This window comes from Pseudorca crassidens, chromosome 12 (genome assembly GCF_039906515.1).
Source record: "Pseudorca crassidens isolate mPseCra1 chromosome 12, mPseCra1.hap1, whole genome shotgun sequence".
In the NCBI taxonomy this organism is placed as follows: Eukaryota; Metazoa; Chordata; class Mammalia; order Artiodactyla; family Delphinidae; genus Pseudorca; species Pseudorca crassidens.
In genome coordinates this window covers 19,757,130-19,781,902 of record NC_090307.1, presented here as the reverse complement: position 1 = coordinate 19,781,902, position 24,773 = coordinate 19,757,130, and the positions used below count along the sequence as shown (strand labels likewise).

Here is a 24,773-nt window from a genome sequence, read left to right as displayed (position 1 = left end):
AGGCTGTGTTCCTAGGAAGAGGCTGAGTTTGGTTAAATTCATCACGCTTGTAATACGGACACTGCTTTTTATTTCAAGACCTAAAATGAAGAGTATATAAGATTCCAGTTGTGTATATGGCACATTATTAAATTAAGCCCAAGTTAATAACATGTAGTTTCAGAGCTCTTAGCAACAAAATTATTGTTGAACGTAATAATAGCTGTGAATTTTGATTTAGTCTGTTTCAAAGAAAAATGTGTACTGTTCTTAAAATTGAGTTACATTCACGGTAATATTATAAATATATATATTTTTATATGCATGGGTATAGAGTTCTAAATCTGGAAAGTTAACAGAAAAGTTAACTTCAGCATGATAGCCTCAGGAATTTAAGTTTATTGAGTTTTTAAGCTACTATAAAGTCCAAATTGTAGTATGAAGTGAGAGCCATACTTGCCTTGTGCTGTTCCCCCTAAATACTTATTTTTCACAGTTTCCTATCATAATCCTCTACCCGGAGGGAATCAGTCCTTCTTGAAGGCAAGAAGGGATTCTCAGGAATGACCAAAACAAGGTCATCTTGGCAGGTAGTTTAATATTAATGAGCCTTTTCTGCTTAAGAACCGACAATGGCCTCCCATAAAATGGTACCATCTTTGCTTTAGAAAGGAGAACAAAACATTGCAGATGAAACTGGATGAGGCTGTTCTCAAAGATGCCAAGAAGGAATAAAGGGAATCTCAAATGTAAGCAAACCACAGCTCTCTCCTAGGCCGTTTCTGGAACAGGAATCTTTGACGCCCTTACAGGAAAGGTAACCCTAATATAATTGATTTGCTCAGCTCCTTGGTGCACCATCTTAGACTAAAAGTATCTACTGGTTTCTGAATTGCTTTTCGTTTATTTAGCTGTACTTCTGGAAAGGTGGAAGTCATCCAAATCCCCAGGTGGTTCAGAACAGAAACCTGCTCTTTTCCCACCCTCAGCCTGGGACATTTCTGGTTAGTTTTTCAGGTCTTTCAGGTCAGGAGAGCATGAAACATAGACCAACTATTCCCATAAAGCTCAGCTCACAATTAATCCAGTTGCCTGAGTTGATTCATAGAGGTAGGTTAACCAACAGTTCAGCTCTTAAGCAAGTTTTTGCAGTGTTGAGAGACAGGAAAACAATTACAGTAAAAACAGACAGGACAAACCAGGGGTTTCCCATGAAGGGTATGCCACTTTCTGGAGCTGGTGGCTAAAAGGGAGCGATTTTTCACTCATTATTAGATGTAGTATGGAGCTGACATTTATTATATAGTAGTAGGAAGTAGCAACACCACAAAGCATAATAAAAACCTATTGTAAACCCCATAATTGGAGTTCAGAGTATTACTTAATTTGTTTCACACCCTTTGCATTATTCATATTCTTTAAATATTAACCTCTTATAGGCCCTCCTTAAATGAAGGAAACTTGTCTGGATTATCAGTAATGAGAATGAAATGCTGTTTAACACACAGCCAAAAAATCTTCAGTAAGTTGTCTTTTCTAACTAAACAACTGCTGAATGCAGTGAGAAAAAGAACTTAAGTTTCTTGTTCATTTATTCAACAAATATTTATTAATAGTGTCAAGCCCTATTCTGGGCTGTGTGTGGACAGAGGTGGACCAAATGGACCAAAATGCCAGACCCCAGAGAGCTTGCCTTTTACTTTAGAGAATAAACGAGATGAGCAAGTTGGATCCGTGCTATATCAGAGATGAGAGCTAAGGAGAGAATATAAAGCAGAGGAAGCACACAGAAAGTGGCAGTGGCACGGCCCAGGCAGTGCTGAAATTTTAGATCAAGCGCCCAGGGAAAGTCTCACTGAGAAAGTGACATTTGAAGGTTGCTCTGAAGGAAGCCAGGCAGCGTACCTTGTGGTTACGGGGAGGAAGAGCTGTCTAGACTGAAGGAACGACAAGCAGAGGTTTGCCTGGCATCTTCCAGGAGCAGCAAAGAAGCCTGTCTGTATGTCTGGGGGTGGGACGATAATGGGCAGGTCACAGAAGGCTTTTGAAAGTACATGTTGGCTTTTGATTTTTATTCGGAGTAGAAGAAGAAGACTAGCATTTAGATATTGTCTATTGAAAAGAAGAGTTTATAGAGAGTAGAAAGCAGGGGCTGGAGAGGGGCACAAGGTGAGGCTGGAGAGAAGTGGGAAGCCATTGCAAAGGCTCGATAAGATGTGAGAAAACTAAGTCCACTGCATGACTTATTCATTGTAGAGATGGTTTGTACCGAGAAGAGGAACTAAGTCACCTTCAACCCCTCTTCCAAAACTGTGATCCTACAAACACAAGAAAGGACACAATTTGTTTGGTATGTGATAGATATTCTAGATCACAAATTAAGAGATAATAGTGAAAGTTTAGTTAATACAGTTGTAAAAAATAATATCAAAGTAAAGTAAGTTGTAGCTGTGATACAAACCAAATGCCTAATATCCAGAAATGCAGGACCAACATATTTTTAGTAGGTAAAAAGGACATCAAGACTCACTCACATAATCTGGGAGAAATTTTAGAGAAGGCAGATATAGATATCATAAATTGGTGGGATTTAAATCAAACCTTTAAGAAGCCCATCATTAATCAAATTCTACTAGTGCTGAATAGTATAGCTATGGGTATGGCATTCAGCCTCCTTAAGGCATAATTTTCTCCTGTGTAAAATAAAAGCAGTAGATTGGTTATTTTAATATCCCTGTTGTCTAGCTCTAGGCCTGGGTAACCTACAACTCTTACTTCATGTTTAATTCCTTATCTTCCTTTTTCCCCTTGTTTCTTTCCTCTCTTTCATTTATGTACCTATTACCCATTTAGTTAGATAGATAGATATTCATAGTTATAGATGTTTTTATGTGTGTGAGTATCAATATTCATAGATATAGATGTATATATGTGTAAGTATATACACACACATACACAGAGAGATAAAGAAAAAAGAGAAATACATACACTCTATAAAAGAGGAAATTTTTCATTTTAAGAGGCTTAAGAAAAAAATACAAGATTTTATTTTAGTTTTCTTTCTGTAGCCCATAAATTTATTTTCAATTATAGTGAACTTGGGGTCAACCCGATCTGTTTTCTTGTTGCTCTCTTCTTAACTTTCTCAGAAAAATGAAACTGTGTGTTAAGTCTGACCTGAGGGATACACCAGAACAAAAATAATTAGAAAAAGCGAAATGGGTTTGCATGATATTTGTCCAATCTAACTTAGGCAAGGTCCTCAGAGCCTGAGAAGTTCTTTAAAAGAGTTACTCAGTTCTCATGGACTGTTATTCAAAATATACTGTTTTCATAAACAAAATGTACTGTTGATAAGTGTTTCTGGATATGTCAAAATGGTAAAAAATATAGAACGAATGTAGATTTTTCAAAGAGGGAACAAAAAATGAAGCATCTCTTAGTGCTTAAAAAAAGTAGAAACCTTTTCCAAGATCAAGAGCTGCCTTATATTGACCCAAGGCACCTTCTTGGACTGACTTAGGCTTCCGATTTTCTGAAATTTTCTTCCAAATGCTGGGAAGTACAGGAGCAATGCATCTCATTTGCTAATTTCTTAATTTCTTGTGTGAACTAAAGATGAATACCACAAGTAAATACGTGGAAACTATTACTCCCAGTCTCTGCCCCTATCCCTCCCCGATTCAACCTTTGATCCTAATCATTCCAAGGTTGGCAATGCCAGTTATCAAAGGCTGCTTCTCAGGGTTTGGAAGTGAAAGCTTCTATTAGAAACAATATAGAAAACAAACACTGCAAAACATATCTTAGGAAAAAGTCACTTTAGTGAAAATATCCTTGTATTTATAACTGAGGGGTAAAAACATACTGAAACAGGTTTAAATGAATAGGACATGATATGACAAAGACCTATTCTTTAATCTTAAGTTAGAAATGGGATGCTAAGAAGATGTGGTATATAATATAAAATATATATATTATAAATGTATATATATATATATATACACACACACATACAATGGAATGCTACTCAGCCATAAAAAAGAATGAAATTTTGCCATTTGCAGCAACATGGATGGACTTGGAGGGCATTACACTAAGTCCTGAACTAAGTCAGCTGAACTAAGTCAGAAAAAGGTAAATACTGTATGATATCACTTATACATGGAATCTAAAAAGTACAACAAACTAGTGAATATAACAAAAAGAAGCAGACTCACAGATATAGAGAACAAACTAGTGGTTACCAGTGGGGGGGGCAAGGTAGGGTGGGGTAGTGGGAGGTACAAACTATTAGGTGTAAGATAGGCTCAAGGATGTATTGTATAATATGGGGAGTATAGCCAGTATTTTGTAATAACTGTAAATGGAAAGAAACCTTTAAAAATTGTATAAAAATTTAAAAATTAAAAAAAAAAAAGAAACGGGATGCTAGTTGATGAAGACTACATGGTAGCAATAAAGTGTAATGAACAACTTTGGGTTTGCTTTTTTCTCAGGACCACACTAGGCCATCATCAGGTTCTAGTCATTTTGAAATTGACCTATTTAATTTCCCCAAATACCCCTTGTTAGGTGATAATTTTGCACTTAGCTACTAGAAAACCCAACGAAACAAAAGTAGAATGTATAACTCATTAGTAGGCTCCTGGATTGCTTCTCTATTTATTTTTTGGCATTTTTTTTCCAATTTTTATTAAAATATTGTTGATTTACAGTGTTCTGTTAGTTTCAGGTGTACAGCAAAGTGATATATATATATAGATGATAGATAGATAGATATTCTTTTTTAGATTCTTTTCCATTATAGGTTATTACAAGATATCGAGTACAGCTGCCTGTGCTATACAGTAGGTCCTTGTTGGTTATCTATTTTATATATAGTAGTGTGTATTTTTGTTTGAATTTTTTTTATACAGCAGGTTCTTATTAGTCATTCATTTTATACACATCACTGTATACATGTCAATCCCAATCGCCCAATTCATCACACCCATCCCCACACCCCTACCGTTTTCCCCCCTTGGTGTCCATACGTTTGTTCTCTACATCTGTGTCTCAACTTCTGCCCTGCAAACCGGTTCATCTGTACCATTTTTCTAGATTCCACATATATGCGTTAATATGCGATATTTGTTTTTCTCTTTCTGACTTACTTCACTCTGTATGACAATTTCTAGATTCATCCATGTCTCTACAAATGACCCAATTTCGTTCCTTTTTATGGCTGAGTAATATTCCATTGTATATATGTAGCACTCCTTCTTTATCCATTCATCTGTCGATGGGCATTTAGGTTGCGTCCATGACCTGGCTATTGTAAATAGTGCTGCAATGATCATTGGGGTGCATGTGTCTTTTTGAATTATGGTTTTCTCTGAGTATAAGCCCAGTAGTGGTATTGCTGGGTCATATGGTAATTCTATTTTTAGTTCTTTAAGGAACCTCCATACTGTTCTCCATAGTGGCTGTATCAATTTACATTCCCACCAACGGTGCAAGAGGGTTCCCTTTTCTACACACCCTCTCCAGCATTTGTTGTTTGTAGATTTTCTGATGATGCCCATTCTAACTGGTGTGAGGTGATACCTCATTGTAGTTTTGATTTGCATTTCTCTAATAATTAGTGATGTTGAGCAGCTTTTCATGTGCTTCTTGGCCATCTGTATATCCTCTTTGGAGAAATGTCTATTTAGGTCTTCTGCCCATTTTTGGATTGGGTTGTTTGTTTTTTTAATATTGAGCTGCATGAGCTGTTTATATATTTTGGAGATTAATCCTTTGTCCATTGATTTGTTTGCAAATATTTTCTCCCATTCTGAGGTTTGTCTTTTTGTCTTCTTTGTAGTTTCCTTTGCTTTGCAGAAGCTTTTAAGTTTCATTAGGTCCCATTTGTTTATTTTGTTTTTATTTCCATTACTCTAGGAGATGGGTCAAAAAAGATCTTGCTGTGATTTATGTCAAAGAGTGTTCTTCCTGTGTTTTCCTCTAAGAGTTTTATGGTGTCTGGTCTTACATTTAGATCTCTAAACCATTTTGAGTTTATTTTTGTGTATGGTGTTAGGGACTGATCTAATTTCATTCTTTTACATGGAGCTGTCCAGTTTTCCCAGCACCACTTATTGAAGAGACTGTCTTTTCTCCATTGATAACCTTGCCTCCTTTGTCATAGATTAGTTGGCCAGAGGTGCGTGGGTTTATCTCTGGGCTTTCTATCCTGTTCCATTGATCTATATTTCTGTTTTTGTGCCAGTACCATATTGTCTTGATTACTGTAGCTTTGTAGTATAGTCTGAAGTTAGGGAGTCTGATTCCTCCAGCTCCGTTTTTTTTTCCCCTCAAGAGTGCTTTGGCTATTCGGGGTCTTTTGGGTCTCCATACAGATTTTAAGATTTTTTGTTCTAGTTCTGTAAAAAATGCCATTGGTAGTTTGATAGGGATTGCATTGAATCTATCGCTTGCTTTGGGTAGTATAGTCATTTTCACAATATTGATTCTTCCAATCCAAGAACATGGTATATCTCTCCATCTGTTGGTATCATCTTTAATTTCTTTCAACAGTGTCTTATAGTTTTCTGCATACAGGTCTTTTGTCTCCCTAGGTAGGCTTATTCCTAGATATTTTATTCTTTTTGTTGCAGTGGTAAATGGGAGTGTTTCCTTAATTTCTCTATCAGATTTTTCATCATTAGTGTATAGGAATGCAAGAGATTTCTGTGTATTAATTTCATATCCTGCAAATTTACCAAATTCATTGATTAGCTGTAGTAGTCTTCTGGCAGCATCTTTAGGGTTCCCTATGTATAGTATCATGTGATCTGCAACAGTGACAGTTTTACTTCTTCTTTTCCAATTTGTATTCGTTTTATTTCTTTTTCTTCTCTGCCATGGCTAGGACTTCCAAAACTATGTTGAATAATAGTGGCGAGAGTGGACATCCTTGTCTTGTTCCTGATCTTAAAGGAAATGCTTTCAGTTTTTCACCATTGAGAATGATGTTTCCTGTGGGTTTGTCATATATGGCCTTTATTACGTTGAGGTAGGTTCCCTCTATGCCCACTTTCTGGAGAGTTTTTATCATAAATGGTGTTGAATTTTGTCAAAAGCTTTTTCTGTATCTATTGAGAGGATCATATGGTTTTTATTCTTCAATTTGTTAATATGGTGTATCACAGTGTTTGATTTGCATATATTGAAGAATCCTTGCATCCTTGGGGTAAATCCCACTTGATCATGATGTATGATTCTTTTAATGTGTTGTTGGATTCTGTTTGCTAGTATTTTGTTGAGGATTTTTGCATCTATATTCATCAGAGATATTGGTCTGTAATTTTCTTTTTTTGTAGTATCTTTGTCTGGTTTGGTATTAGGGTGATGATGGCCTCATAAAATGAGTTTGGGAGTGTTCCTTCCTCTGCAATTTTTTTGGAAGAGTTTGAGAAGGATGGGTGTTAGCTCTTCTCTAAATGTTTGATAGAATTCACCTGTGAAGCCATCTGGTCCTGGACTTTTGTTTGTTGGGAGATTTTTAATCACGGTTTCAGTTTCATTACTTGTGATTTGGTCTGTTCATATTTTCTATTTCTCCTGGTTCAGTCTTGGAAGGTTATACCTTTCTAAGAATTTGTCCATTTCTTCCAGGTAGTCCATTTTATTGGCATAGAGTTGCTTGTAGTAGGCTCTTAGGATGCTTTGTATTTCTGCGGTGTCTGTTGTAACTTCTCCTTGTTCATTTCTAATTTTATTGATTTGAGTCCTCTTCCTCTTTTTCTTGATGAGTCTGGCTAATGGTTTATCAATTTTGTTTATCTTCTCAAAGAACCAGCTTTTAGTTTTATTGATCTTTGCTATTGTTTTCTTTGTTTCTATTTCATTTATTTCTGCTCTGATCTTTATGATTTCTTTCCTTCTGCAAACTTTGGGTTTTGTTTGTTCTTTCTCTAGTTCCTTTAGGCATAAGGTTAGATTATTTATTTGAGATTTTTCTTGTTTCTTAAGGTAGACCTGTATGGCTATAAACTTCCCTGTTACAACTGCTTTTGCCGCATTGCATAGGTTTTGGATTATCGTGTTTTCCTCGTCATTTGTCTCTAGGTATTTTTTGATTTCCTCTTTGATTTCTTCAGTGATATCTTGGTTAATTAGTAATGTATTGTTTACCCTCCATGTGTTTCTTTTATTTACGTTTTTTTTTCCCTGTAATTGATTTCTAATCTCATAGCGTTGTGGTCAGAAAAAATACTTGATATAATTTCAATTTTCTTAAATTTACTGAGGCATGATTTGTGACCCAAGATGTGATCTATCCTGGAGAGTGTTCCGTGTGCATTGAGAAGAAAGTGCAATCTGCTGTTTTTGGATGGAATATCCTATGAATATCAATTAAATCTACCTGGTCTATTGTGTCATTTAAGGCTTGTGTTTCCTTATTAATTTTCAGTTTGGATGATCTGTCCATTGGTGTAAGTGAGGTGTTAAAGTCCCCCACTATTCTTGTTTTACTGTTGATTTCCTCTTTTACAGCTGTTAGCAGTTAACTTATGTATTGAGGTGCTCCTATGTTGGGTGCATATATATTTACAATTTTTATATCTTCTTCTTGGATTGATCCCTTGATAATTATGTAGTGTCCTTCCTTGTCTCTTGTCACATTCTTTATTTTAAAGTCTATTTTATCTGATATGAGTATTGCTACTCCAGCTTTCTTTTGATTTCCATTTGCATGGAATATCTTTTTCCATCCCCTCACTTTCAGTCAGAATGTGTCCCTAGGTCTGATGTGGGTGTCTTGTAGACAGCATATATATGGGTCTTGTTTTTGCATCCATTCAGCAAGCCTGTGTCTTTTGGTTGGAGCATTTAATCCATTCACATTTAAAGTAATTATCGATATGCATGTTCCTATTACCATTTTCTTAATTGTTTTGGGTTTGTTTTTGTAGGTCCTTTTCTTCTCTAGTGTTTCCCAGTTAGAGAAGTTCCTTTAGCATTTGTTGTAAGGCTGGTTTGGTGGTGCTGAATTTTCTTAGGTTTTGCTTGTCTGTAAAGCTTTTGATTTCTCCATTGAATCTGAATGAGATCCTTGCCTGGTAGAGTAATCTTGTTTGTACGTCCTTCCCTTTCATCACTTTAAGTATACCATGCCACTCCCTTCTGGCTTGTAGAATTTCTGCTGAGAAATCAGCTGTTAACCTTCTGGGAGTTTCCTTGTATGTTATTTGTCGTTTTTCCCTTGCTGCTTTCAATAATTTTTCTTTGTCTTTAACGTATGCCAATTTGATTACTGTGTGTCTCAGTGCGTTTCTCCTTGGTTTTATCCTGTATGGGACTCTCTGCGCTTCCTGGACTTGGGTGGCTATTTCCTTTCCCATGTTAGGGAAGTTTTCAACTATAATCTCTTCAAATATTTTCTCGGTCCTTTCTCTCTGTCTTCTCCTTCTGGGACCCCTATAATGCGAATGTTGTTGCGTTTAATGTTGTCCCACAGGTCTCTTAGGCTGTCTTCATTTCTTTTCATTCTTTTTTCTTTATTATGTTCCACAGCAGTGAATTCCACCATTCTGTTTTCCAGGTCACTTATCTGTTCTTCTGCCTCAGTTATTCTGCTATTGATTCCTTCTAGTGTATTTTTCATTTCATTTATTGTGTTGTTCATCTCTGTTTGTTTGGTTTTGTTCTTCTTTTTTTGTGGTACGCGGGCCTCTCACTCTTGTGGCCTCTCCCGTTGCGGAGCACAGGCTCTGGACGCGCAGGCTCAGCGGCCATGGCTCACGGGGCCAGCCGCTCCGCGGCATGTGGGATCTTCCTGGACCGGGGCATGAACCTGTGTCCCCTGCATCGGCAGGCGGACTCTCAACCACTGCGCCACCAGGGAAGCCCCCATCTCTGTTTGTTTGTTCTTTAATTCTTCTAGATCCTTGTTAAACATTTCTTGCATCTTCTCAATCTCTGCCTCCATTCTTTTTCTGAGGTCCTGGATCATCTTCACTATCATTATTCTGAATTCTTTTTCTGGAAGATTGCCTATCTCCATTTCATTTAGTTGTTTTTCTGGGGTTTTATCTTGTTCTTTCATCTGGTACATAGCCCTCTGCCTTTTCATCTTGTCTATCTTTCTGTGAATGTGGTTTTTGTTCCACAGGCTGCAGGGTTGTAGTTTTTCTTGCTTCTGCTGTCTGCCCTCTGGTGGATGAGGCTATCCTGGATAGCTTCTTAATTGAGGTGCCCTCTCCCCCCACTAGGAGTTTGCACATTTGGTGAGAAGTCATTCCGTTTAAGATCACAAAGAGTATACTTAGATAAAGGTGAGAATGAGGTGAGAAATGGAAGGTATGGACCCATGTCCCACATGTGTTTTGTCACCAGCTGTGGGCTTGCTTTGCTCAGCAGACTTGAAGGAAGCCTGGCATGTGTCTGTTTCCGGCGCAAGTTGGGGAGGAGGTCTTTGAGTTCTATGGTGTGGTTTTCTCTGTAAAACAACTATCTGACAATAACTGAGTTGCTATGAAGATGAATTTCCTTTGAATTGTAATGTTCTTCTTTCTGGTTCCCAACAGCTTTGCTAATCAAGTGTGGTTTTCATGGTTCTGACTCATTACAGTTTTCATTCTTTCAAAGTCCACTTTGACTTTTTAAGTCAACTCATGTGTGAGGCCCAGGGAACCGGAAACTCATTTCTTATCCTTTAATTCTTAGAAGGTGTTGGATTAGGGTGATTTTAGTGAAATAAAGCCTGAGGTATGGTGCGGTTTTTCTAGAGTAGTGTTGATTCTTAAAATCAATATAGTAAAAATGAAGACACCTATGGGGATAAGCTTGGCACCTTGAGAACAGAAAACTAATTCAAAAGAGAAAAAGAAAAATTCAAATTCATAAATGTTAGCTATATATTCAAAGAAAGATGTCTATTTCATCATAATATTTTATAACCAGTAGAAACGCTTTTATTTGTCTTATTTCTCAGGAATCATGTTTTTAAAAGTGTGTAGAAATTGAAATTGGAAGGTTAAAGAAATAGCTCTAAACTACTTTTAGTCTTTTCTACCATAACCATGTTATTGTGCATCATCACTTGACGCAAAGCATGAAAATAAAAATTATTTTTTTTCAAGAATTATTGACATCCTTTGGAGAGCACAAATTCTACCTGTATCGTATAAACTTTAGAGAAGATGTCAAGTTAGTTATGTTAAATTTCACACATTATTACTTACAATAAAAAGATCTGCTCACCATGTTAAAACTAATAATAGCAACTTAATTTCTGGTACAATTTTTACATATCTGAATTTTTTACTAGAAATATTCCTTAAGTGCTTTTTTTGTGTCAGCAGCATATTTGGTACTTTGGTTGTAAAGATGGATAAGACATAGCTTGTGCCCTTGAAGAACTTAGAATCTGGTGCAGTAGATACATGAGCAGATAATTTGAGTGTAACCTGGTAAAGTTTAAGTTAGTGGTTTGGATGCAGTATTGTGGTAATAAAGAGGAAGATAAATCTAAGGGGGTTAAAACTGTAGAGAGAACAGTTAGAAGTGGGAAATACAAATGGTCTGAAATTAGCTCAACGATTGTAAGGTTGGAGAAGTCAGAATAGGGAAATAATTAACTAGTGACGTTGACTAGATATTGGGAGAAAAGAGAGATTTTTATAGTTGCAACTGTTGGTTTTAAGGAGGCATTAGATGAATGAACAGTGGTCCCCCAAATTGAAATTAGGTGTAGAAAAGGTGAAGCGCATTGAAGGAGGAAGACATACTGCATTTGTGTACCTTTAGTGATTCAATTGGATTTGTTCAGGAAAATGGCTTCTGGAATCTAAATCTCCTAGGAGAGGTCAGGCTGGTAATAGTAACTGGGAAGTACTGGCCTGCAAGTGATCATGAAAATCCACAAGACCTAGTGCCATCCCTTAAGGAGACCCTGGAAAGAGGGAGGAGTAGTAGCCATAAGATAGGAGTAATGATTTTCTTCCTATTCTGTCAGCACTGATTCGCTTTGGCTAATAATGACATTTAAGCTCTGGAAGGACTTTGGGGAAATGTAATGTTATATATAATTATGTTTATTATTATTATTATTAAATTGGGAGGATGTATTAAATATACCTGTAACTCTTAGTTACAGGTGCCATTTATCCCTTTCTGTGGGACAACCACTTTAAGCATTTCCTTTACCTAGAATTCTATTCACCCATATTTTCTCCCAGCCCCCCTTGTGAAAAATGAGAAGTCATAGCTCCATTAGGAAAGTGTTCTAGTACCATAGAACAAAAAACCTAATAGATTACTAAAGTGATTGAATTTATTGATTTTGGCTCATTAATATCATGCTTTAATAACTGATGCCCAACCAGTATTAATTTAAGAACAAATTAACTGCCATTCTCTTTATTTTACTCAATAGCTTTTTTCTAGCTCTGCTGTGTCTGAATTTATGACACTTTTAACCTCAAGATCTGATTATGAAATCTCAACAAAATGTATCTCTGTGTTCTAAAAGAATTAAAGAATAATTATCTAGTAATGATTACCTTTAAAATTTCCAACCTATATAAAATATTGTTAAGTAATTGACTTGTAAATATATGTCTAACTGACCAAGTTTACGGAAAGTTATTTTCTGTCTCCCACCTCCTCTTCCCCACCCCATCTCCATCCCCATGTTAATACTCTTTCCAGTTCATTGTTTGAAAAAGTTTGGGAAATATTTTATTACATTTAAGAACATTCCTTATACAACCATCTGGCTGCCTCTCACTCTCCATCAAAGTATTTCTGATTATTAGATTATCAACATGAGAATATTCCGCATGAGTACTTGTCCAGTTGAGACGTTTCTCTCTGTTCCTTCTGGATTCAGGTGTTTAAAGTCTTCTTTGTTATGGATGCATCATTTCAGACATCTAGTTCTGAACAAATGTGTTTTTCCATAAAAGCTTCTTGTAATATGCCAATAGCTCAGTTATTTGTGTTCTGATTATTATAGATGGAGAAGGAAAAATTCTAAACAACATTTTAATGACTCATCTATGAGTTAGACACATAATCCATGTCTACAAATATCCCAGTCAAGATTTCTAATTAAATCCATGTTGACTTTAGTGCTTTTTGTTCTCCAGCATTTGGTTAGTTACATTATTTTTTTTAACAATTTTTTTAATAATTTATTTTATTTATCTATTTATTTTTATTTTTGGCTGCGTTGGGTCTTCATTGCTGCACGCGGGCTTTCTCTAGTTGCGGCGAGCGGGGCTACTCTTCGTTGCAGAGCGCGGGCTCCTCACTGCGGTGGCTTCTCTTGTTGTGGAGCATAGGCTCTAGGTGCGCAGGCTTCAGTAGTTGCAGCTCATGGGCTCAGTAGTTGTGGCTCACGGGCTCTAGAGCACAGGCTCAGTAGTTGTGGTACACGGGCTTAGTTGCTCCGTGGCATGTGGGATCTTCCCGGACCAGGGCTCGAACCTGTGTCCGCTGCATTGGCAGGCGGATACTTAACCATTGTGCCACCAGGGAAGCCCTACTTACATTATTTACTAAGCTATTATCCAACCGTGATTGTGAATCTTCTAGAATCTAGATTATCCCATTCTGTAAATTCATCAAGATTTCATAGTCTCTTGGGAAATATCAGTGTGTTTTTTTTCTTGTATGAGGTTTGAATATATGTAAGCTAAAATTAGGGACACAAATCTCTTGTTTTTGGCACTCCTACTTGTGTGGGAGTATAATAATAAATATGAAGAAAAGACAAATATCATTACTGCAAAAAAATCCTTTGTATAACTTATGATGAACATTTGTATATCACTATAAATTATGACTGTTTGACATGGTTGTCAAGGGTGAAAATTTGCACTGATGTTTAACCTTGGATTAAAGACTGACAGCAAGCATCCTCATTTTCAGCTTTGAAATATCATCATCCGAAGAATGCATTCAATGAATGCACCAATTTTCAAGTCTAGGCCATTGTGGAAGAAAATCAAAAGTTTGGTAATTTTTATTTTAATGGGTACAGCTTTACAAATTCTACTTTCTCTTACAACTGCTTCCTGTTTGGAATAATTTTTTGCATGTAACTTGTTGAGATTTCAGGACACTAATACAGGCTACATGCCAAAGTATGAAAGAGGTGAAAGAAGGTTAAACAAACGTTTTTCCCATTCTATCCATAATCTTTATGAGTCTAGTTTCTTTTAATATGATTGACAAAATTGGCCCCAGGCACATTTAAAGGCAAAATTGAACTGAGTGACCCAAGCAACAGGGACGTCTTCTCCAAATCACAGAGTCCCAATGAAAGGGGTATATATGGGCAGAAATAGAAGTTTTTATCTATTTAGGGCCTTTCTCTTGTCCTGATACTGAGAGCATATATAAAATCCAGTACTAATTAAGAAAACCCTAAGGAGTAGACTAGATCTTGAATAATATTTTTTGTTTGTTATAGCAAATATCACTTAATTCTGATTACTTTAAAAATATTCCTGTTTAACTGGATCTGAAATGAATTTATATTAGAATTAAATAGAGTGAATATTTTTATGATATCCATTCCAGGAGTGAGTTTCCAGAACTACATTTATACTGTAGCCATGGTGTCTATGAGTAAATCTGTAACATTCTTAACAATAGTAGGTTTTACCATGAAGCTTTATTAAGGAAGAAACAAAAGATGCTTTTCTGCAGACTTTTTGTAAACATGATATATCCTCAGCTTCTCCTGTGTAATTGGAAATAATGAAGGTTTTTATAAGGCCAAATATTCCCTACAGCCCCTAAACTCCTGTCTAGGTGAATAGTTTTATTACATATCTATTATATCATGGAGGGAAGACTCTCTCCTTGAATCTTTTTTCTTTGACATTAATTGAAGGTGGAGCAAGGAATTTTCTTTTTAGTACAAGTCAGAACTTTATCTCAGAGCCCCCTTTTATCTCTTTTGATACTTTTCTACAGTGCTAGTACCAATTTGTTGCTACCAATTTGTTGTAGCTGTAAACAGCTAATCAATCACTCTTCCTGGTAAGCAGGTTTGCTTTAAAACATGTAGCAAAAATCCAAAGGTATGCCTAATGTTAGAAGTTCCAGGCTTAAGAATAGAGTTGTAGGGGAACAATTTGGTACAAAAAGAACTTTATCAGTAAAAGCTGATGTAGCCTATGTGGATGGTGATGCCCTGGCTGAGAATTCCTGGAGCAGCCACCATCTAAAATCTTCCATTACCAGGGCAGAATCTGGGTTAGATAGATATTCAAATCCCTAGTTCTGAAAATATGGTCCCTTCGTAGAAAGGATGACCTTTCGGTAGAGCCTCTTAAGTCCATCCTCGGAAAGGTTCTTTCACAGAGTTTGAGACTTGATCACCAAAACTGTTCGAAACACTTAACTGTGTATCCTTGACAGTAAGTTCTTAGTTTCCTGTCTTCTGGGTGAACATGACAAGTATATGTAAATAAACTCAGTTGATAAACTGGCAGACATTCTGGTTAGTCTGCAGGTTAAATTAATAGTAACTGCCTGAGTGTTTTTCCATCAGGAATGGTGGCATTTTTCTTAGGTAACCTCAGCCAACTGCTAATATAAGAGGTGGGCTCATAAAAAACTGTAGTTTCTCTAAATAGATTCAGATCCACGATGGCAAACTAAATAGCCAAACTTATAGACACAAAAGATCTCTCTCTTTTTTTTTAAATAGATCTCTATTGGAGTATAATTGCTTCACAATACTGTGTTAGTTTCTTTTGTACAACAAAGTGAATCAGCCATATGCATACATACAGTTGTTTGCATCTTGGTAATTTTAGAGTAATCCTTAACACCATCAATGCCCTCTGAGTTGCTGCCTTCAGAAATGGATACCCATCTACTGTTCAGTTCATTTTCTAGCCTGCCAGCCTAGAAAAACAGACTTATTACATAGAATAAAATGGTTCAAAACTGAGGATTTCAACAATTCACAGGAACCACAAAGAGATAACAGTTTGATTTTCCTTAGAGACAGAAACATACATTATGGATCATTGTAAGCAAAATGGAGTCCAGTATTTGCCACATAAAAATATTTGGAAGCATTGTCAAGTAACAAGAAAGGTCAAATGTCACATGGCATAAGACCGCTATGGAAGAAATAGCCCTAAAGTAAAATTACTTAGTTCATTATGGGAAAATTTAGCCCTGGTTTTCTGTCTGTACTTGGCTTATTTCCAAACAATAATTAATTTTAAGTCAGTGAAATTTAGAACACTGTCATGAAAGTGGTTGACCCTCTTGTTTGAACGAAGTGATATGTAAGCAGTTTCTCATTTATTCCACTATATGGAAAACCTATGTCGGATAACTACTGAAATTTTTAGAAATATTTTATGGATTTTTCTTTGCAGAACTACTAGAACATGTAAACAACACTGAAATAATTTCTAGTATCTTTTCAAGGACTTGAGGTTTGTGAGCTATTTTTCAGAAAGAGAGTTCTGTAAAGCTTTATGTTTGAAAGGAAATTTATAGATATTTTCAAATAATTTTTAAGCATAACACAGTTTATCGGGACATTATCAACTCCATCAAAGCTTAGATGATAATATCAAAAAACCAAAGAAAATATCCATTGAGAACATATCAATAGGCTAGGTAGAATTCCTTTTTACTGTGGGTCAAAGCAGAATTCAAAACACTGACTGCAATATATGTTAAAACACCGATTACCATTAGGTTTTATCTGTCTCTACTTCTAAGAGCAAAAAGCCTATTTAAAAATATTCTTCGTTCGGAGGGCTGCTGCAGCCAAAAATTTCACCTTAGATTTTCTAGTTTCAGGCAAACGTATCTTGAATTCATGCATTTATATTATTTTTTCATGAGCTGAAACTGTAGATTTCTATAAGGTCAGTCACTGTCCTTCAAATTTACTTGTACCCTTGTCACTGGGCATTGTGTCAGCAAGTAATATAACCCGATGAGAGTTTGTGGTTAAACTTTTTCTGGTGATTGAGGTTCAGGAAGGCATTAAAAAAATTAGCACCTCGTACCGTTGTTATTTGTTAAAGCTTTGTGGTAATAGTGTACCTATAATTTTACATTTTCAATAAAATTCATTATTTTGTCTTAGCAGTGGTAAACTGCCTTATATTAAGAAGATGTTTCTGACAGGAGAACTTGCACTTGTGGTTTTAGAAATAGCGTCAGGGATGTATTTGCACTCATCTTTCCTGTTTCCTCTCCTGATGTCCCAAGGGGCTAGGGCTTTGATATTAAACACATTAAACAACTGCCATGGCACCTGCTGACCAATAAGAATAACAACAGGAACATTTAAGCCACACTGCTGTGTACCTGGTGCATATCATCTGAGCCGGGGGACCAATGTCAAACTATTATAAAATAAAGCAGCACAAACTGGCTTATTTGGAAATACAACACATTCAAACTTTTAGCTCAATCCACTTGATTCTAATGCTTTAAAATATTCTATGATAACAAGATGATTACTTCTATTCTCATGAAATATAAAATGTGAATGATAAAGTCTTCTTTGAAAGGTTTCTTCAAACTCTATAAAGTTTGGCCAAACTCTAGCTATACATTTTTCTCCCTTTTCAGATAATCAAGATTAAACTAATTTTAAAAAAACATGAATATTAGAGAAACCATTCCTCATATACTGGAATCTGTATGCCAGTTGCTCATCCAAATAGATTTAGGACCATAGTCCAAATGAAGCCCAGGAAGTACAAGTGTCCCAGAACTAGAAAAGCCCTTACCCTGAGATGGCTTTAGTGAGCAGAGAAGAGTATCACAGTAATCAGGGTGGGGTCTGAAATAACAAGGGCGTGGCTTGAAGACCCAAGCCAAGTTCATGAATAAAGCACAGTGTACAATTACGGTTTATCTACACATCAATATCTTCTACAGACAATAACTTTGTGAAAAAGGCATTGAATTAGCCATCAACCATGACAAATAGCCATGAGTTAAAATATCTACAGAGCCCTGCGGTGCTAATAATCGCAATAATTTTCGCTGAATGAAAGATCCAAGAGAGTTAATTAGTGTTGATGGTAAGCCAAGTACAGGCAGAAAACCAGGCTGAATTTTCACTTCATGAGCTAATAAGTTTTCATTCAGAGCTACTTCTTGCATAGTTGATCCCTGGAGGACTTCGCTAGGAGCAACATCCTAATTGAATGGACTAATCTGCTTTACTACTAGCCCTACACAATTCATAAGAATCTTTCCCAGTCAGCCTTTCTGCCAGTTTTTGCCTAGTATGTGTCTTTATGTTGGTGGCACTGGGAAAATGGAGGTTTGGGGGAGGGGAGTGGCTGTTCCCGGTTTAATTCTGTTTCTCATCATCAACACTAGAAAGAGGGATCTTCCCTCTGAATCTGGTATTACAACTCTTACTAACAATTACTAACAATTACTAACTTTTACTAACAACTTTTACTAACTAAGTACATATGAAGCTGCTTTTCCCTCAGACATTTTAGCATTGCAATACTTGGTCATATAGTCTGATACATGTTTCTAACTTTAGGGTAGGAATCTATTGGGGAAGAAAAGAGGTTCCCCTGAACTCCCCTAGGTAAGCAAGAAGTTCCCCTGAATTCCCCGAGGTAGGCAATAACGGATATAAAAAAAAAGATTACTGCAATAGGAAAAAAGTAAAATTGTGAAATAGGTTAATGCAATCTCCTTTTTAGCCTCATCTTGTTTCTCCTGTACTTTTCCCAGAGACCTGAGTCCCTTGTGGAACTCTCTGGTTGCTCCCTTTGCATCCGCTCCTCTTGTCTTTACCCTTCTCACGTTTCCACAGGATCAACAAAAAGTACCTGTCCCAGGTTGCATTCCCTGAGGGCCCTCCTTTCTACTCAATCATTTAGTATTCTAATTGTTACTAATGTGCTAATTGGCCAAAATATAATAAGATGTTCACCTTGGGAAAGCATACAATCCATCCTCGTGATTTACTGATTGTGTATTTGTGAATGTGCCTACTGGCTGAAATTCCTTTGTAACCCCCAAATCAATACTCATGGTGGTTTTGCAGGCGTTCACAGACACGCGTGGAGTGGGGAGAATTTCGTGCAAGTTCCCAGCTGAGGTCAAACAAGTTGACACTCTCCCTTCTTATTTCAACTCTCATACAGTAAACAAGTATCCTTTTCGTGGTTGTTTTAGAGCCACACTTTTTGCATTTTTGTGCTTTTAGATGGTAGTTTTTCTGTTTAAAATGGCTCTCAAGGATATTGCCGAAGGGCTAATGTTCCTAAGCTCAAAAAACTGTGATGTGTCCTATGAAGAATGTATGTGTGTTAGATGAACTTCATTCAGGCATGAGTTATTATGCTATTAGCTGAGTTCAATGTTTTTGAATCAGCAATCTATATTCAATAAGGTCTCTTTAAACAGAAACACACATAAAACAAGGTGATGTGTTGATCACTTGGTGAAAGTATTGTGACCAGAGGCTCACGGGAACCTCACCCTGTATTTTCCCTGGAAGTAATTCTTCAGTGTTTGCTAATTCAGTGTTGGCAGTGACTTTATAGAATAAAACTACCATAAATAACAAGAATTGACTATGTTTACTTCTTCCCGTAAAAGGATTTGCAGTAGTTAAGGGCTAGTGATAAAAATGCAGTCAAGTAGCTAAAGGAAGAATAAAAAACAAGCAAAAACTGAGTCATGTAGTTCAGAATTAAAGAGAAGTAAAGTAGCTTAAAAAAAGAGAAACTTGATGCTTATTGTATTTAAGCAAAGAAACCCCTGAACTCTGATCTTCCGGGCAAACAAGATAATGAGTACCACAGCTTTTCATATCAGATTAAAGAAAGTATATCAATTTATTGAGAGAGACTTTTTTTTTCTATTATTATGTTCTAAGAGTAACTGTATGGCACAAGCACAGACTAGATAATGTTTCTAATGGTAGTTTTATAAGTGATGTAGAAAAGGACCTTATGTGATTGCTTTCATATTGAAAACAAAGCCCAAGGCACAAATACTATTTCATCGTCCTAGGAAGGATTTCTAAAGGGATCTGAATGTTCTGTATATTGCTGGGACACTGACATGTACTGCAGTACTATCACAGGTACTATGCTGACATTTACATTCTAAAGAGCTTCAGAGGAAATGGTTGTAATAGTGGAGTTACCCAGTTCTCTGGTGAATTGGAGGAAGAGTTATCTTTGAGCAGGTGGCTGTTTTGGTGCCTCTAAAATCACTGTAGAACAAGGATATCTGCATTGGCCTGTGGATTAGAGAGTCAACAGGGGGAGGCCAGAAGAATGAGGGAGGCTATGGCCTCCAACCCACGCCAGACAACTCCAGTTAGGAACGTGATGTTAACTAGAAGTATCATGTTGATTATGAGCATAAATATACCTGAAACTGTCCCCTCCAAGCTTTGACTCTTTTAAATAGCAGTGATCATTTTTATTTATTAATTAATACTACCACTGGTGCTAAGAATTTTCTGGTAAGATTTGGAGAAAGGTATAAATTATAGGCTCAACGAGTGAGTAAAGAAATGTTAAGAAAAAAATTCAGCAAAAGCTTATAAACTCATTTAAACCTCCCAACACATATTTCATGATTGTTGATGTCCAAAATCTTGGGCTTGATTTGTCCTGATTTGAATATTAACCCAATTCTTGTCAGAATTTATAAAAATAGGTGTTTATGTCTGTTTCATAACCCTATTATTATCAGAAATTTTTATATAAAGTTTTTTATTGAGTGTTGGCCTTCATATTATTAAAATATTAAATGGGGAAAACTCATGGAACTTATTCATAAATAAATGTACAAATATTGCCCCAGACTCTAGATGAGGAGACATTTAAGGAGGAACAGGCTACTGACCTACAGGGGAAAAAAAAAAAAAAAAAAGACCTTCAGAAAACTGAGGGAAAAACATTTTTTAACCATTATGATTTATAAAAGATGTAAACCATTCAATTTCCCTATTTTTAAAATTAAGAAGAGTAAACAAAAAACTTGATTCAATTAGATGTAAAACTAGAATTAAATGGAGATGCGATTTGATTTGTTGGAAACTATATGAATTTTTATGCAGATTAATTCTTGGTAATGCCTTACCAGAATGTGATACATTCTGAAAAATGTCCACTAAATCAAATATGTGTAAATATGTTAAAAAGTAAATAAATTTCATGGTGCTGGGTGGGGTGGTAAAAAATAGGGAGATGGAGGGGTATCTGTTTCCATGAGTAAAAGTGATGTAAAATTCTCAATTACTCATGGCCTTTGAGACACAATCTTTGATGGTGTAGATCTAGCGTTTTATACATATCCTTTAATTTTTTTCTTTCAAAGAAAATGCTCACTTTTTAAGGAATAAAGAAGAAAATAAATAGAATATTCAGATGGTGGCACAAACATTGCTCTGCAAATATGGCGACCAACACTGACAAATGGAACCATTGCCCAGCCAACAGCACCTCTGGGGCATAGTCTTAAATGTTCAGTCCAGAGTCGATATTTTAAAAGCCTGAATTTGGAATTGTAATACTGGCTGCTCAGAAGAGTAAATGTGTGATGAGAGAAAGCACAAAGTTTAAACATGGGGAAGTCAAATCTTGCCTAAACCTCAGCTGCCCTGCTCTGGTTGCACTTGGACTGGAGAGGACGATTACCTGCCTCACCACCACTCCCATCCCAATACCTGACAAAAATCCTGACAACTATTTAAGGAGTCTGTGGCTCTCCTCTCAATGGAATGATAGTTTTTGGTCAACTGTTTTTAAAACTAATTTTTTAAAGACTAAATATTAGCTTTCAATTGTCATATCCAACAGATAGACCCCTTCATCCCACTCACCACACCCTGCAATATAAAGAGGACAGATCATTGGGAAATGTACAGAAGGTGTAGATCAGAACAAATTCTGGAGAAGTCTTAGAAGACTTTCTACTCATTTGTGTCAGAAAACGAAATATTCCTGTGTCTGATAAGCTGCGAAGATAGTACAGGTTTGATAAGTGAAGCGATGTTCTGCGTCTCCCTGGCAAACATTTACTCATACTTTTTAGACATTAAATCTGCTAAAGGTAGGCTCCAGTTAGAAACTTAATTTAACTAGTTAAATCCTTTGTCATGTAGCAAAGTACCCTCTCCATACATAGACCATCCATCACGTTTTGTATTAAGACCCCTAACTCCAGAGGACAATTATCAAACTCCGAGAATATCCCATTTTGTACCTTGTCCAAAACCAACTGAATCTGGGTCAGCCATATTACAGAAATAGCTTCCCTTCTAAAAAAGAATTTAACAGTTTATCTAAAAAGTAGACTCCCAATTGCACTCTAAATATGGTTACATTTGCATAAATGTCATTTATAAAAACGGCTGTCTTGGAACAGAAGGACCACATAAAGTGAAATATACCTGCATATTTACTTAGAAACAAACATGATACTTGCCCGCGTGTCCTTTTTCATAGCTCAGTAACTGATGTTAGCATATGAGAGTGCTCGTTCATTGCTCTTCCTTTTTGCATCAATTTTCATGCCCAAGTACAAATGTCCTGACTTTAGGAATTCATATTCTTGAAGACAGTACAGTGATGTCTTGTGTTTAAAAGCAACAGGCTATGGATACTGAAAAACCTGGATTCAAACCCCAGACCTGCCAATCATTAAATGTGTGGTTCTGGGCAAGTCCACTAATGTTTCGGTTTTTCAGCATTTTCATTTGGAAAACCCCCAAAGATTATTGTGAGGATTAAATTAAATTAACACAATAGCAACTGAACAGGAGGTTGCTAATATTAATTCCCGTTATAGCCTGGCAACTCAGCAAGTGGTTGTTAATATTCTACTTACATCTAACTACCAGAGTATAATAGAATAAAATATTGGGGCCAATTTCAGTCAGTTTTATTTTCTAAGTGTATCATGTGTATTAGTTTTGTCTCCCTATAATGAATCTTCACTCCTTTTAGAACTTATTTTAAATTTTATAATTTTATTTTTTAAAAATATGTAATACATTCATATGTTTCAAAATTACAAAGGCACAAAAACTAAACAGTGAAAAGTATCTTTCCCTCTCTTGCCTCCTGTCTGGGTTTCCTCCCCAGAAGCAAATCTTCCAAATCCATTTTATGCATATCTAATTAAACAATTGGATTCACATATTCTTTTTTCTCTTTTTTTTTGCACAAAATTAACATACTATTTAGCTTTGCCAAATGAAATACATGACATCCAGTTAAATGTGCAATATTTGAGACACACTTACACTAAAAAGTTAACTGGTGTTGTATCTGAAATTCAAATTTAGCAGAGTGTCCTGAATTTTATTTGCTAACTCTGGCATCCCTAAATCACTATTCACATTGTTTGGCATCTTGTTTGTCCACTTTAGTTTTTTTATTTTTTTCATGTTAGAATCATCTGGAATGGTTTTAAAACTTCCTGTATCCAAGTCATACACTTCAGACCAATTTCGTCAGAATCTCTAATGGTTGTACTTGGGCAACAGAATTTCCTTCAGTGATTGTCTTTAATTGAGGAATAATTTACACCCCCAAAAATGCACCCATTTTAAGTGTACAGTTCAATGAGCGTTGACAAATACACACACCTGTTTTTACTTAACAATATATTTTGGCAATCACCCAAAAATGATTTCTTAAAGTGTAAATGCTTTAGAGCAAGCATTGTATTTTATGCTACTTTTCTTCCTTAACACTTGAGCACTCATACGTGTTTCAGATAAATGCAGGCTGATTAGCCACAAAGTCCTTTATTGCAATCATTATTTAGGTTTAATGCACAAAATGAGAAATGTTATTAATGAGTGTTTGCAACGCTAATTACAAAGACACACAGAAATTGCAAAGAAATAGTTTCCCCGCAGTGCTTTATACAAAGAGATCAACTCCACCTGCTTGCTGTCTCCCCATTGGCTAAGTGGAGAGACAGGGGCTTTACATGTACTGTATGACGGCACCCCCCGCCCCGCCCCCCCCTTACATCGGTGGGATCTGAGACCCAGGTTAAATAAAATAGAAGCCAGGTAGCTAGTAATTAGAGGAGCTGGGATTTGAACCATGTCTGACCTCAAAGTCTTGCTCAGGTCACATCCCAATCTGGCCTAATTTTGAGATTCCAGCTCTCCTAACACTCTTCAAAAACTCCTATTTTTAATTTGGAAAAAGATCTAGAGCAGCAGTTTCTGTTTCTCAGTGGATGACTATCTCAGCTAAAATACCTTCTTGAGAGAACCAGCCGGAGAGAAACCAAACAGGAAAAATTCCTTCAGGCTCAAGGCTCTTTCATGGCTGTTAAATCCTTTAAGGTCATTCTGGATTTTGTTGTTTGGTTCACCTGCCTTGTATCACCTGAGCGTGATAGACTTGTGAAAAAAGAGTTGAACAGACATAATGACAAGTTGTGAATTAGGGGGAAAGGAAGCAGTGTCTTTTGCTAATGAACCTTATCTTTCTGATCAAATTGGGTGTATGTCATATCCATGTCTGGATGTGTGACTAAATGAAGGAATTGAATTAAAACACTGGCAGTGTATATCTTGTCCTGCACATGGCGAGTGAATTCTATTCCTGGCTTAGCTGCTTTCATCTGTCTCCATATTTACGGCACTTTTTTGTGGGAGGGGGGGAATGAATCTATTTATTTCAAAGGTTATAACAGTGTTGTGAGACGGAGGAGTTAAAAGATGAGGAAAACACGCCAAATAAGACTCATATGGAACTGATTATACAATGAACAGTTAGGTCATATCACACCACCAGTCTCTT

The 24,773-nt window shown here is 36.3% G+C and overlaps 1 protein-coding gene across 6 annotated transcripts in view; it reads left to right on the top strand.

Moving 5' to 3' along the window:
- The window catches only part of RAB27B (RAB27B, member RAS oncogene family), a 164,924-nt gene that overhangs the window by 99,967 nt on the left and 40,184 nt on the right, over positions 1 to 24,773 (top strand). For 3 of the 6 annotated variants that reach the window (XM_067699040.1, XM_067699041.1, XM_067699036.1), the window contains exon 2: positions 648 to 796. The exons of the other annotated variants lie outside the window; for them this stretch is intronic. The gene's annotated coding sequence lies outside the window, so the exon portion shown is untranslated. The remainder of the gene's footprint in view (positions 1 to 647; positions 797 to 24,773) is intronic. 6 annotated transcript variants of the gene reach the window in all.